A 14,052-nucleotide genomic window follows, 5' to 3' on the forward strand; every position below is an offset into this window, starting at 1 on the left:
ACATTCTGCGACGACCACCACATCCGTGTGGCCTGGTCGGCCGTAGGACACCCAAGGACAAACGGCCAAGTAGAACGTGCCAACGGCATGATCCTACAAGGCCTCAAGCCAAGAATTTACAACCGGTTGAAGAAGTTTGGCAAGAAATGGCTCGCCGAACTCCCGTCGGTCATCTGGAGCCTGAGGAACACACCAAGCCGAGCCACGGGGTTTACACCTTTCTTCCTAGTCTATGGAGCCGAGGCTATCCTCCCCACTGACTTGGAATATGGTTCCCCGAGGCTACAGGCCTACAACGAGCAAAGCAACCGCACCACCCGTGAGGACGCCCTCGACCAACTGGAGGAAGCCCGAGACGTCGCGCTGCTGCATTCGGCCAAGTACCAGCAAGCCCTATGGCGCTATCAGGCCCAGGCGCATTCGAAGCCGAGACTTAAGGTAGGCGACCTGGTGTTGAGGCTGACACAGAGCAACAAGGGCCGCCACAAGCTGACCCCACCATGGGAAGGACCGTACATCGTCGCCCAAGTGCTGAAGCCCGGGACCTACAAGCTAGCCAACGAGAAGGGCGAAATCCTCACCAACGCTTGGAACATAGAACAGCTACGTCGCTTTTACCCTTAAATTTCCAAGCATTGTATATATTGTTTCTCGGAATACAATTGAGAAGCGTTCTTTAGTTGTTCTAATTTTTCGAGAAACCCCCCCGAGCCCATCGCGGGTCTCGGCAATACGATAACACTGTAAGGGAGACTCGGCTCTGCCTCTGCAGAACCGAGCCTCCCTCGGGGGCTAGATGGGGGACTCCCCCCTAAGTCCCACGCACCATTTTTTAAGTCGTTTTTTGAAAAAATTCCTACGCCAAACTCTCTAGCACGCTCTGACGAATCGGTTGTAAAAAACCCAAGGACCGAAAAGTCTGTTCCAGGGACAGAAGGCCGGTAGAGTCGCGAGACGGCCTACGCCCCCGGGCTATGGCACTCCCTCACCACCTTTCGCCTAAGGGGCGGCTTAGGTTCCAAGGAGGTTTTTTGCAAAAGAAATCTGATCAGAGACAACAGAGGGCAGAGGCTCGGAAATACAGGAAAAACGATTAAGAAACACGAGTACTTTAAAAAGAGGCCTCGACGGCCACAAGCGTTACGATACAAAGTTAATCCCTATTCTATTTACATGGCCTCTAGGGCCTAGGTCAAGGCTCAGGGCCTCCAGCATCGGCAGACGGTGGGGGAGGGACCACCTCCTCTTCGAATAGCTTGGCCAGCGCCGTGCCGGGGCCCTCCATCGCCTCTATCAGCTTTCGCGACCGCCTCGTCAGCCTCCTCGTCATCATCGGGCAGGACGTAGCCATCGCTGATGGCTTGGAGGTCAACACCGATGTAGTGCGAGGCGATGACGGCCAGCGCGCGCTTGACGCCCGTATGCAACGCTCCTCGGAGCCGCTCGCGCACTTGGCTGCTCAATGCAATCAGACGGCTCCCAAGGGAGCTGCCTGACTGAACCCCCTCGACCTCCAGAGCCTCGCAGGGGGTACGGGCGGCACCTTTCAGCACATCGTGCTCCCCGATCTCGGTCTTGAGCACCGCCTGCACCGCGATGGAAGCCTCGGCTGCCCGGGTGACCTCCGCCTCCAACTCTGCGCCAAAGGAAACGGAGTGGGGTTGAGCACAAAGAAAAACAAGCCAAAAAGGTACAGAAGCCTGCGGGACTCACCCCTAGCCTTCTGCTCCCAGCGTCGGGCCTCGACCCGAGAGGCCTCGGCTTTCTCTCCCACAGCGCTGGGCCTCGGCCTTTTCCTTCAGGCGCTGAGCCTCGACCCAAGAAGCCTCGACTTCCCTGGAAGCCTCTCTCCCAGCTCTGCATTACACCAGGAAGTTAGGAGGCGAACACAAGAAAAGCGAATAAAACGAGGGGAATAGGACTCACCCTCGGCCTTTCCCCTCCAGACCACAGCCTCGGTCCAGGAGGCCTCAACCACCATAAGGGCCTCATCCAAGGTGCCTTTCGTCAGCTGGTGCGCACTCTGCTCCGCCCCTAGCTGCCTAGCAAGGACCTTGCCCGAGGCCGTCGCTTCTTCAGCCCAGGACCTGAAGGCATCCCGATCACTGGCGACGCAGGTCAGCTCCTCCTCCAACTCCTTGACCCACGCCGCCAAAGGGGTGACCAGCTCCTGGGCCGTGGCCTGCCTCAACCTTCGCATCGGCACAACGAAGATGAAGGTCCTCCACCTCCGCGCTCTGTGCCGCTAGAAGCTCGTTGGCGCCCGCAAGCAGGCCCTTTTGCCGCTGGAGTTGGTCCCAGACGTCCCTCTCCCGTCGGAGAAAGACCGACTTCCCAAGGGACCGGGTCTTGAGCTCCTGCGGAAGCAGAACAGGGGTCATTCACTACAAGAAAACTCGGAAAAAGACAACACCGCACGAGAAAAGAAAGCACGAACCTAGGCGACTCCGGGCAGATCGTCGGCCACCACGAACAGCGCCGTCCCTAGTGACCGCTCTGCCAGCTCATGGTATTGTTCGAAGGTGTCCCAACGCCTGCCCTCGACCACGTCCTTGAGGGCGAACAGAGGCTCCCCCCTCAGGATAGTCCTGGCTCTGCCACAGGACACGCGGGTGATCCCACCCACGGGGCTCGGGTCGTACCCAGCACGAGGGCCGAGCTTCCCTCGCCCAGGGTCAGAACCGGCTGTTCCATGGCACCGGCCACCTCGGCGTCGACCACCTCCTGCACCTGGGAAGTATCGTCGGAGGAGATCAGATGGACCTCGACCTCCCAGGCCCTCTCCCGCAACGACTGGTGGGCCTTGCACCAAGGGTGCCACGAGGGCTCTGCTGCCTTCATCTCCACTTCCTGGGCCGATGGCCTCACCACCGTCACATTGGCCTCGGTGGTCTCGGGGGCTCTGGCCTCCGCCATCATGGCCTCGGTGGTCGCGAAGACTCCGACCCCCGCCGCTGCGGCCTCGGCAGTCTCGGGCGCCCCGGCCTCCATCGCCTCGGCCTCAGTGACCCTAGGTGCCTCGACCTTGGAGGCCTCGGCAACTGAGGGCACCTCGGCCCCATCCGACTCATGAGCCTCACCCTAGCAGGGCGGAGGCGCTCCCTCCACCGTCTGTGTCGGGGTCGCCTCGGCAGCCCCTCCTTGGGTTGCCGGCTCATTCGGGTCTAAGGTCGGCCCTCACCGACACCGCGCCACGCTGTATGGCGGCTTGCGCCTCCGCCACCCAGTGGGCGGTGGAGCCGGGGTTCACCTTGAGCGCCTTAAGGGCGCCAAGGTAGGCACCTCCGCAAGTCGCTTCCGACTAAGGACAAAACACTTGCAGGGTCAGCACGAGACCGAAGAACGAACGAAAAAGCATTGCGGCTCTGCCAAAAATACGCTTACCTCGAGCGAGGCTGCAACCGCTTCGGCACGGCAACCCTCGTCTGCAATGGCGGTGGCGGTGGCAGAGGCACGGCCTCTGTACCCGCCGGCGCCGGCCGGTCCTCGATAGACCCTAGCGCCCCCTCGGTCCTCTGCGGGGGCAGTTGCGTCGCCCCTGCCACCACCTGCTCCACTGCTGCCATCGAGCCCACTGGGCTGACGGCACGCTTGCCCAGCGCCCGCGCCTTGGGCATGTCAGCCTCGGCCCCGGGGTGGGCGATTGCCGACCCCGGGACAGCTCCTCCTCCTCCTCCTGGGAGCGCCGGGCTACTTGCCGACGCCCCAGGCACCGTCTCCCCGATGTCAGGGAGATGGTCCAGGGGACCCGCCCCATCTCGCCCTCATCATCTCTATCCGAGGCATCCGTCGATAGCGACGGCGAAGGGGACTCCTCCAACGAGAGACCGTCCTTCCTTTACTACCGACGGCGCTTGTCTAGTTCCTCGCGCGCAAGGATCTTCTTCGTGCACTTCGCCACCTTGGCGTCCTTCTGCTTTTTCTACGCCTCGGCGTGCGCCCGGTTGATCGCCCGCCGCCTCGTGTCCTTGGGAACGGGCGGCGGGGAGGCTCGCACGTCCCTCATCCCCTGCAAGAACGGCGAACGCGGATAAGGGAACGAGAAATAATGAGAAACGGAGAGGGCTCGGGGGCTGCAGCGGCGCATGACTTACCAGCGAGAGGAACCCCCGCGACGGACGCATCGTGAGGGTGGTCAGACCACCGCTCCTCAGCTTCGCATCCACCGTCACCCTCACCCGGCGAAGAATTTCCTCGTCGGAGAGGGCGGAGGCAGACATCCGGATGCCCGCGATCGGCTCATCTGGCCTCATCTCGAACAGGCGCCGCCGCCAAGCCATCAGCGGCAGCACCCTCCGATGGTGGAAGGCGGCCATGACCACAGCCACAGTAAGGCCGCGGTCCCGCAGCCTCTCCAGCCCCTCCAGGAGCGGCTGTAGCTTGGGCTGATCCTCCCTCGGGATGCCATACTTCCACCTCTCCGGGAAGCTCCCCACAATCCGCCCAGTGTAGGGGGGAAGTCCGCCGTCGTCGTTGCGGAGATAGAACCAGCTCGTGTACCATCGATGATTGGTTGACGCGAGCTGGGCCGGGATGTAGAGGTGCTGGCGGTCCTAGCGCACTTGGAAAGTGCAGCCGCCGGCCCTCACCGCCTTCCTCATGCCCGACGTACCCGTCGGCTTGGTGGTATGCCCCGCCCGGAAGAGATGGAGCCACAACTCCCAATGGGGAGCAATCCCCAAATACCCCTCGCAGACAGTGACGAAGATGGCCGCCTACGCAATGGAATTGGGGTTGAAGTTGTGGAGCTCCATGCCATAGTAATGCGGGAGCGCCCGCATGAACCAATCCGCTGGGAGGCCGAGGCCGCGCTTGTGAAAGGACACGAAGCTCACGATGTAACCATCGCGAGGCCTCGGCTCCGGCTCGCCTGATAGAGCGATCCACTCCGGCCTGTTGGGGTCAGTAACCAGACGAAGGAGTCCGCCATCGACGAGTGACTGAAGCATCTCCACGATGACGTCGGATGGATCCCAAGGGTTTGCCTCGATGACAACGATGTCGCCGGCCATGAGTGCGTTGGAGGGTTCGAATGCGGCGGTGAGTCTGTCTCTCTCTCTGGCTCGCCCTTCTCCCTTCTTCTTCCCAATGCTCGCTGCTCTAGCGACGGCTCAATGGGGGCAGAGCTAATGCAGGCAAGGTAAGGAGGGGAGGGGTGAGGCTCATTGCATATTTATGCAGGGTGAAGGCAAAATGGATGGGCAATGAAATCGGGGAAGTTTCCCCCAGATCCGGCGTGGTTAATCCCGATCCGATTTTACCACCCACGTGCCCGCCTTTTTCTCGTTAATCGTGGGAACAGTTACGTCCCATCCACTGACACCACGTCGTGTCCAACCGCTGCAGCGGCAGGCGTCGTTCCGCCTCCCCAAGAAAATCGCCTCAAAAGGCGCGCCAGCTGTTGTCGAGCCGATGGGGGAGATATCCGCCCACCCTATTCCTTTCAGACAAAGGAACGAGGCACCAAGCCCATTACGGTCCAGGGGTTCGAAGGCTGGGCCCCTAGGGGTTTCGACAGCCGCCCCAGGGCAACAGAGTCAGGGACAACTGCGGGCGAGCCCATACGGGGCCGAGACCCAAGCAAGCGAAACGCTTGGGACGCCCAAAGTCATGTCCGAGACCAGCAGGGAGGTCTCCGAATGGGATCCCACCGTAGGGAGGCACCGAGCCACCGGGGCCCAGCGAACGGCCCTGGCACCCACTAGAGAAACCCTCTGGTACTCTTGGAGTGCATCTCTGGACCACTAGCCGACCCCCAGCGAATGGGGCATAGGCCCCCACTCGGACTTACCCGATAACAGCTCACCGAAAGTGCCACCGCTCATGCCCACCGAGGGTAGCCTGGCACATTCCACCCCTCCTTCCGAGCGAAAAGGAAGAGGGTCGTACAAAAAGCAAGGGGAACCCCTGATGGCCCTCTTGCTTCGTGCAGAGGCTAAGGGGCTCTTCCTGCAACCTTGCCGAGACCCAGTGACCCTGGCTCACACTCGAGGGGGCTCGGCAAAACAACCCCTCCTTCCAAGCGAAAAGAAAGCGCGAGGGTCATACAAAAAGCCAGGGGAACTCCTAACGGCCCTCTCGCTCCGTGCAGAGGCTAGGGGGCTCTTCCTGCAGATATGCCGAGACCCCACAACCTAGGCTCGCACCTGAGGGGGCCTCGGCAAACAAACCCTCACGCGCGAGGGGCGTACAAAAAGCCAGGGGAACTCCTGACGGCCCTCTCGCTCCATGCAGAGGCTAGGGGGCTCTTCCTGCAACCTTGCTGAGACCCAGCGACCCAGGCTCGCACCCGAGTGGGCTCGACAAACAACCCCTCCGTCCGAGCGAAAAGGATGTGTGAGGGTCGAACAAAAAAGTCAGGGGGACCCTGACCGCCCTCTCGCTCCGTGTGGAGGCTCGGGGGCTCCTCCTGCACCCAAGACAAAGACAAACGACCAAAGCCCGCACTCGAAAACTTGGAAAAACACGATAAAAGAGCATCGAGCCTGTTACGGTCCAGGGGTTCGAAGGCTGGGCCCCCGAGGGTTTTGACAGTCGCCCCAAGGCAACAAAGTCAGGAATGACTATGGGCGAGCCCGCGTATGGCCAAGACCCGAGCAAACGATCGCTCGGAACGTCCTAAGTCATGTCCGAGACCGGCAGGGAGGTCTCAAAATGGGATCCCACCGTAGGGAGGCACCGAGCCACCGGGGCCTAGCGAACGGCCCCAGCACCCACTAGAGAAACCCTCTGGTACTCTTGGAGTGTGTTTCTGGACCGCTAGCTGACCCCTAACGAACGGGGCACGGGCCTCCACTCGGAGTACCCGATAACAGCTCACCGGATGTGTCACCGCTCGCGCCCACCGAGGGTAGCCTGGCATATTCCACCCTCCTTCCAAGCGAAAAGGATGCGCGAGGGTCGTACAAAAAGTCAAAGGAGCTCCTGATCGCCCTCTCGCTTTGTGTAGAGGCTCGGGGGCTCTTCCTGTGACCTTGCCGAAACCCCGCGACCCGAACTCGCACTTGTGGGCTCGTCAAATGCGATAAAATCTCTCGCTCAATGTGAGAAAAAGACCCTGGAGGAATGAATCCACTCCCCTAGGGCCTCGGGGGCTACACCTGGTGGGTGCGCTCGCGCGCACCCACCGAGGCCTCGAAGTACAAAACATCGTCCCGCTAGGAGCTACCACCAGTCGAGCCTCGTCAAAACCTCAAGGAGAGCGCTCACGCTCTCCCTAAGGCTCGGGGGCTACTGTCGGGTACCATAAAACGGGGTACCCCAAGCGTATATCGAAAGAACCACTTAAACACCTCACCCCGTCCGAGCCCACTGGCTCTTCGCCTTGCCTTTGGCCTCGCACGGGAGGTCTCGACGGCCTGTCAAATCTCCGCCTCACGCGAGGCCTCGACGGGGAACCGATTCTCCGTCTCGCCCGAGGCCCCGCGCATAAGGCCTCAGACACAGATTCTCCGTATCGCTCGAGGCCGGCTCGGCAATAACCCATCGTTCCTGCCTCGACCAGTCTTCCCGACAGCGCGTCACGTCCCATTAATGCGTCAACCACTCCCGCAATCTCAGCCGGACGACGGCTCGACACCACGGAGTGGCCGACGGGACAAGAAATCGCATCAACGCCATACCGTCTAGGATAGGACGGGGTAGGGGTTACCGGCCACTGTGCACTGGTACTGTGCCCACGATCAGCGCCTGAACTACACTGTGCCACCTAATCCCTGCCCCAGGAACAACACGGCATGGGGAGTCAAGTCCGGGTCACCATAGCCTCGGAATCAGCATACAAGCCCAACAGCTCCCTCCGAGCCGTGGCAATCTACTTCAGGGTCTCAGCAACCTCGAGATACACGTCTCCCGAGCCTCCCACGATGGCTCGCCCTCGGCACCCACTGAGCCTCGGCTTCTCACGCAGTCATCACACGGTGACCTTCGCGTCGACCGCCACGCACCACTTCAAGCAAACACTAGAGCCCCCACGACGCACAGGAACGGATGTGACCGGCACGTCGCCCCATTACTTCAAGGACAGGACCACTCCGTCGACCACGCCACCACAGCAACAGGCTACAGGGCTCGGACATGCCGCCTTCGTTCACACGACGCCATGTAACTAGCGCATGTATCACCCTTGTCCCCTCTTCAACTATAAAAGGGAGGGACCATGGCCGTTTCGAGGGATGGGACACTAGCGATTAGACCTAGGCTCACGCAACTAACTCATGCAAAAGCGCACGAACGAACACCCGAGCTCCCCCACGGCTTGAGATCAACATCTCAAGCAATCCACACCGCACCACAAAGAGACCTGGGACTAAGCCCCCTCTCTCGCCCTGCTTGTAACCCCCTACTACGAGTATTTCGGTGCAAGGAATATAAGATCGAACTCTCAAACTGGACGTAGGGTACCCATTACCCGAACCAGTATAATTTTGTGTCTCTTTGCATCACCATCCGAGATTGGGAACATGCAGTACAAATTTACTAGTTGGTTGAGGGCTCGCCGGTCCAAAACACCGACACTTTTCTATCTATTGTGATGCATCTCGTCAAGGTCTCGGATGTGTTCTTATGGAAGAAGAAAGAGTAGTGGCCTATGCATCCCGATAGTTGAGAAAGCATGAGCTAAACTATCCTACTCATGATTTAGAGTTAGCAGCAGTGGTACATGCTTTGAAAATATGAAGACATTATCTTATTGGGCATAAGAGTGATATCTACACTTATCACAAGAGTTTGAAGTACATATTCACCTAGATAGATCTGAATATGAGACAACATCGATGGTTAGAGTTGGTAAAAGATTATGATCTGGAGGTACACAATCATCCTATAAAGGCGAACATCGTTGCCGATGCTCTTAGCAGGAAGAGTTACGCCAAGGACATCATACAACAACCAATCTATAGTGTCGGACAACGGTAGTTAAAACGTAATATTAACGTCCAATAATCGGTCGCTATAAATTTCTAACAGATCATCGGTCGCTATTTTTACTAGTATCGACGATACATCGGTTGCTATATATATTTAGCTGTTTACTTCAGATGATCGGTCGATAAAAACACTTATTAGAGTCAAACTATCGATCGCTATAGCCTATTTTTATTTTTGGCGTGTCCAGCCCAGCCCACTCGCGCTCGTAGAAAATTACATGGCCACAGGTCGGAGTGTAACACACCAGGTGCATCCGTAAAAAAACCAAACCCTATCTCCGGCACCCACCCGTGGCCCACCCAACCCAGCAGCGCCGCCACACACGCTCTCTCACCTCACAGACTCAGCAACCCAGATGCCGCTCGTCGTTGCCTCGGGTGTTCTTCTCCACCACCGGCGTGAGCTCGCCGGGACCACCGTCCCTACCGCGGTCGTCGTCCCCACCGCCGCGGTCGTCTGGGTCGCCGTCCACGCTGCGTGCTCGATAGGGCCGCTGCTTGGGGCCGCGTGCAGGGTGCGCTGCTCGGAGCCACTGGAGGGGCACGCGAGGAGGCCGCCGCTGGGTGGCAGCCACCTCGGGGCCGCGCTCGAGACCACCATGCTTGAGGTCTAGGGCCAGCCGCGACCAACAAATAGGTGACGAGCTGAGATCCATCAATGCACTCTTCCCCTTCACTTCTCTCTCCTTTCCATGTCCCAAACTCAGATCTGTCGCACCGTATCCTCACCTCACCCCCAGCTCTGCCCCCCTCTTCTGCCGCAGCGACGAGGGCCTTCTCTGCAGGGCGAGCAGTGGCGGACTCCTCTGCAGCGCGGGCGACGGTAGCCTTGATCCACTAGCCCATGGTGTCCTCGATGGTGCTGTGTGCAAGCTTGGACTCAAGCAACGCCCTGGCCTCCTGGATCTGAAGGACTCTCTGCTTTTCCCTCTCTGCCCTCCAGTTGTTGGTGCAGCTGCAGCCTTCAACATGGTTGGCACGGGCGGTGGCTGACCAGAGGCAAAGCGCAGTGCAAAGGTTCCTTCCACAGTGGATGCACATCTGGTATGGTCTTCCCCGTGCAGTTTTCTTTTTTTTTTGATGGCTAGTTGCTGCTGCTAGAATTGATCTAGATGCCGAGCAGCAGAGGTATTTTGTTTCTGGGTTCCTAATTTTACATTTTTCTGTTAAACAGAAATCTAAAGTATTCTTGTTTATTGGACTTTGCAAATTTATGTACTTGTAAAATGTTACTTATGCTATTTTTCTATTTCATAATCTCAATCCTCATTATACTTATGACTTTCTAATTGGAGTCACATAGGTAACTAAGCGTGAGAAAATGGTTTTTCCTGAAAACAAAAAATTGTTAGTTAACTTGTATGACCTCAATGAATGTTTTGTATTTTCAGGGACTCAATCCTTTGTATGATACTACTGAACACAAGGATTCCTTCTATGCTGCATCCCTGTTATGCGAAAACTGCAAGGTCAACATAACTTATAATAAATAAAGCACAAAGTAGAATGGGATTTTATTTTTAGGAAATTGTAGAAGGTTATGTTGGTGTATAAAATACAGTAACTGAGTGATTGGGAGCTGTGGTTATTTGGATATTCGAAAGAAGGAATTGCTGAATTCTATGGAACCAAGTTGTCAGTAGCTGTGGTCACTTAATTTGCTCCTATCTATCTGCTTCAAATATAGATATGTGTTTCTGAATAGATGATATTTGTGTTTGATGATGGTTAGGTAGGGTCCAAATTTAAGTCATTCCAAAATAATAAAGTATACTTTTCTTTTCTTTAAAAAACCCTCAGCTTTGATCCCATTGCTAAACCATTAAAATCATGATGTAAATCACAAATTCAACGGTAATGATACCATCATGCAGAAATATGCATATAATTTTCAGGCTTAAGGGTGTACTGAATTCAGACACCTTTCAGCATCATGTAGATGCAGTGAACCTGTGTGGCTGCATGTGTTTTTGTGTGAAGTCAGACCATATTTCATTTTGTCACTATTGTATACTTTATCTCAACAACTGAAGTGCCTTGATCGAATTTGGAAATGTTGGCTTCACACTGAGTGCCTGAGAAAATGCCTTGATGGAACATATGAATTTCAGGTCTTAACTGATTCATAGAACTGTGAAGTAAACTTTCTTAGGTGTTTAATTTTTTAAGGGATTCTCATGAACACATTGTCCCATTGAGTTCAGGTAATGCTGCTGATGATAGTATCTTTTTTAAATTGGAGGTATTAGCATCAGTTACAAAGGGTCTGTGGGGCTAAGAGTAGCTAATGATAAACTTCATATACAACCTGTATTGTGTACGGCAAGAAGCTTCTGTGTCAAACATATGACAGTTAGCTACTCTTATCAGTTCTTTTTTATCTTCACATGATCTCAGGTAGTGTGATTATATTGATTGTATCTTAGCTAAATTATCATATGAGATGTATTATGGCACAGATATCATAGGAAGACGGAAGACTTAAGAAGGATGAAGAGGAAATAGTAACAGATCATCAACAATAGAGCATTGTCGCCCCATTGCACACCTGATGGATGAACGAGGTTTATGCTCTAGAACAACCACAATCCTCGTCAAATTGGCAACAAAACTCTCTTGCATTTACAAATCAGGTATCTGTTTTGCCAGCTGCTATCACTCGTCAACCATCCTACATTCTTTTAGAAAACATCCAAATTTTTTTGCACTATCATATTATTTTCAATTCACAGATACAAGTCTTTACTCCATTTCTGAATCCACCACCTGTTTCAAATTTTGACTTTAATAAGTGTAGTGTTGTGCTTGGTGTGCCTTATGCTCTGAAATGAATTCTATGAGAAAACCAAATGGTGGTCGTCCCCCATTGATGAGAACATCAAGTGGTGGTCATTCCTATTGAAACCATTGCCATTCACCGAGGCGAATGAATTACATGGCTATAACTTCATCTCTCTCATAATCAAATAGACAATTGTAAGGTGTGAAAGGAGGTTTTGCTGATCATGAACTGGAATATGACAGGCCTTTTCTGTCAGCTGATTTGTCAAAGAAGTTAGTCTTTACCCTTTATGCAAAGACCAAAAGACCAAAGCTATTTTATGTACTTTAATTTAGGATGTGCTTACTTCCTGCTACTTTATTTACTGCAATGTACACAGGTTGACATGGTGCATTGTCAGAATGTGCACCTATCCATTTTTATGCTTGCTGATGTGAATGCTACTTGCCAATTTGGGACTCTGTTAGACCGAGGTTGACAGTGTCATGTCTCTAATCTTTGATTCATTTAGATGGAAAAAGTATCCATATTTTGGATTTTTCATTAAAATTGTTTCATGATAATAGCCTTTTGGATCAGTTGTGTGCATAATTAAAATGGGGTAGACTAGAGCCATCTCCTCAACTGAATATGGTGAGATATATTATTTGCCCTAGAATTATTGTTCTTCAGATCTGCATCACTTTGCTGAGCGAGAATTTTTTTGGCTTCATGGTTGGCGTTCAAGAATTAATATTCAGATGGCACTAGTCTGTTCTTCAATCTGTGGTGTGTTGGCTTTAATATAAGAAAAGTAAATAAATACTTTTCTTACTGCACCTGCACCTGTCTACTTATTGGATCCTAGCTGAATACCAGAATACTTATATTGGATTGCATGTGGATTTCAGGCATGTAGTTCTGGGAGGTGCTAGTAAAGCAGCATGCTTGATGGTGTTGACAAGCTATTTAGAGTTCTCATGGAAGATGGTCTAAAAGGTGTGGAGTGCTCAGGTGTGTTCCTAGCATGTAGTTTATGGATTGCTAGGGTACTTGGTGTTCTGTATAGTGAACTCTTTAGAAGTTCATGGGTTGTGTGCCTGTGTGGTAGGTGCCTTATAGAATTTATCCAAAGTACAATTGTACAAATATTGATTTCAATGAATATATGAGATCTGTTTATACAATTATGTGGTTGATGTGTACTGTGAACTTGTATCGATGTTAAACAAGCCTAAAATTATATGGTATAATGTGAAATTAAATATATAATTGTGCCAGTTCATAGAGACAGATTATCGGTTGCCAAAAAGTTTGATATCCTCAAATCATTGGTCGCTAAAACATGTTACAGATCATCGATCGGTATAAATATTTGTGTCTAACTATCGTTCGCTATAAACCCTGTCGGTCACTATAGACTTATAACGGCGCCGCTTACACTGACTTATACATCGGTCGCTATAATATTATAACGACCGATGATTGGTTGCTATAACGGCTTATAGCGACCAATTTAGAGTCACTATAGATTGGTTGTGGTATAGTGGGAGGTGCAAGTAGCAGCTATGTCAAGTGAGTTGTGTGCGGAATTTGAGCAACTGAACTTGGGCTTTGTCACTAATGCAGTCGAGTTGGTGATAGAACCCACACTAGAGCAAGAAATACGTAAGGGCCAGGATGCGAAGTTGAAAGAGATAGCGGAGAACATAGTGATTGGTAAGGCACTAGGATTCCGTATGAATGATAATGGAACTCTATGGTTTGAGAAAAGACTGTGTACCTGAGATTAAGGCTATACGGGATGCAATTCTACGTGAGGCTCATGAGTCTGCTTACTCTATTCACTCTGGGAGTACCAAGATGTATTTGGATCTGAAAGAGAAGTATTTGTGGTACGGACTTAAGAAGGATATGGCTGAATATGTTGCTTTATGTGATATATGTCTGAGAGTCAAAGCTAAACATTAAAGACCTACATGATTATTACAACCAATAAAGATACCTGAGTGGAAGTGGGAAGAAGTTGGTATGGATTTCATTGTGGGGTTACCAGGCACTCAGAGAGGTTATGATTCAATATGGGTGATAGTAGATCGGTTAACTAAAGTTGCTCACTTTATACTGGTCAAGACTACATATAATGGACCGAGGTTAGCCCAATTATATGTGAAGAAGATAGTGTGTCTACATGGAGTTCCCATGAAAATTATGTCTGATCGGGGTACTCAATTTACGTCACATTTTTTGCAGCAAGCACATAGTTCATTGGGAACAAAGTTGAATTTCAGTACATCGTATCACCCTCAGACAGATGGACAAACTGAGAGGATTAATCAGATATTAGAGGACATGTTGAGA

At 53.0% G+C, this 14,052-nt stretch overlaps 1 long non-coding RNA gene across 2 annotated transcripts; it reads left to right on the plus strand.

The window, feature by feature from the left end:
• The first annotated feature begins 9,190 nt into the window (after positions 1-9,190).
• LOC136482769 (uncharacterized) lies at positions 9,191-12,878 on the plus strand. Of its 2 annotated transcripts, XR_010765198.1 has the most exons (4): positions 9,191-9,567; positions 9,695-9,974; positions 10,322-11,563; positions 12,603-12,878. It is a non-coding gene; the product is annotated as an uncharacterized lncRNA (long non-coding RNA). The 2 variants fall into 2 exon arrangements; XR_010765197.1 differs by having other exon boundaries at positions 9,695-11,563.
• Positions 12,879-14,052: the final 1,174 nt, after the last annotated feature.

The sequence above is a fragment of the Miscanthus floridulus genome, chromosome 9, assembly GCF_019320115.1.
Source record: "Miscanthus floridulus cultivar M001 chromosome 9, ASM1932011v1, whole genome shotgun sequence".
NCBI lineage: Eukaryota > Viridiplantae > Streptophyta > Magnoliopsida > Poales > Poaceae > Miscanthus > Miscanthus floridulus.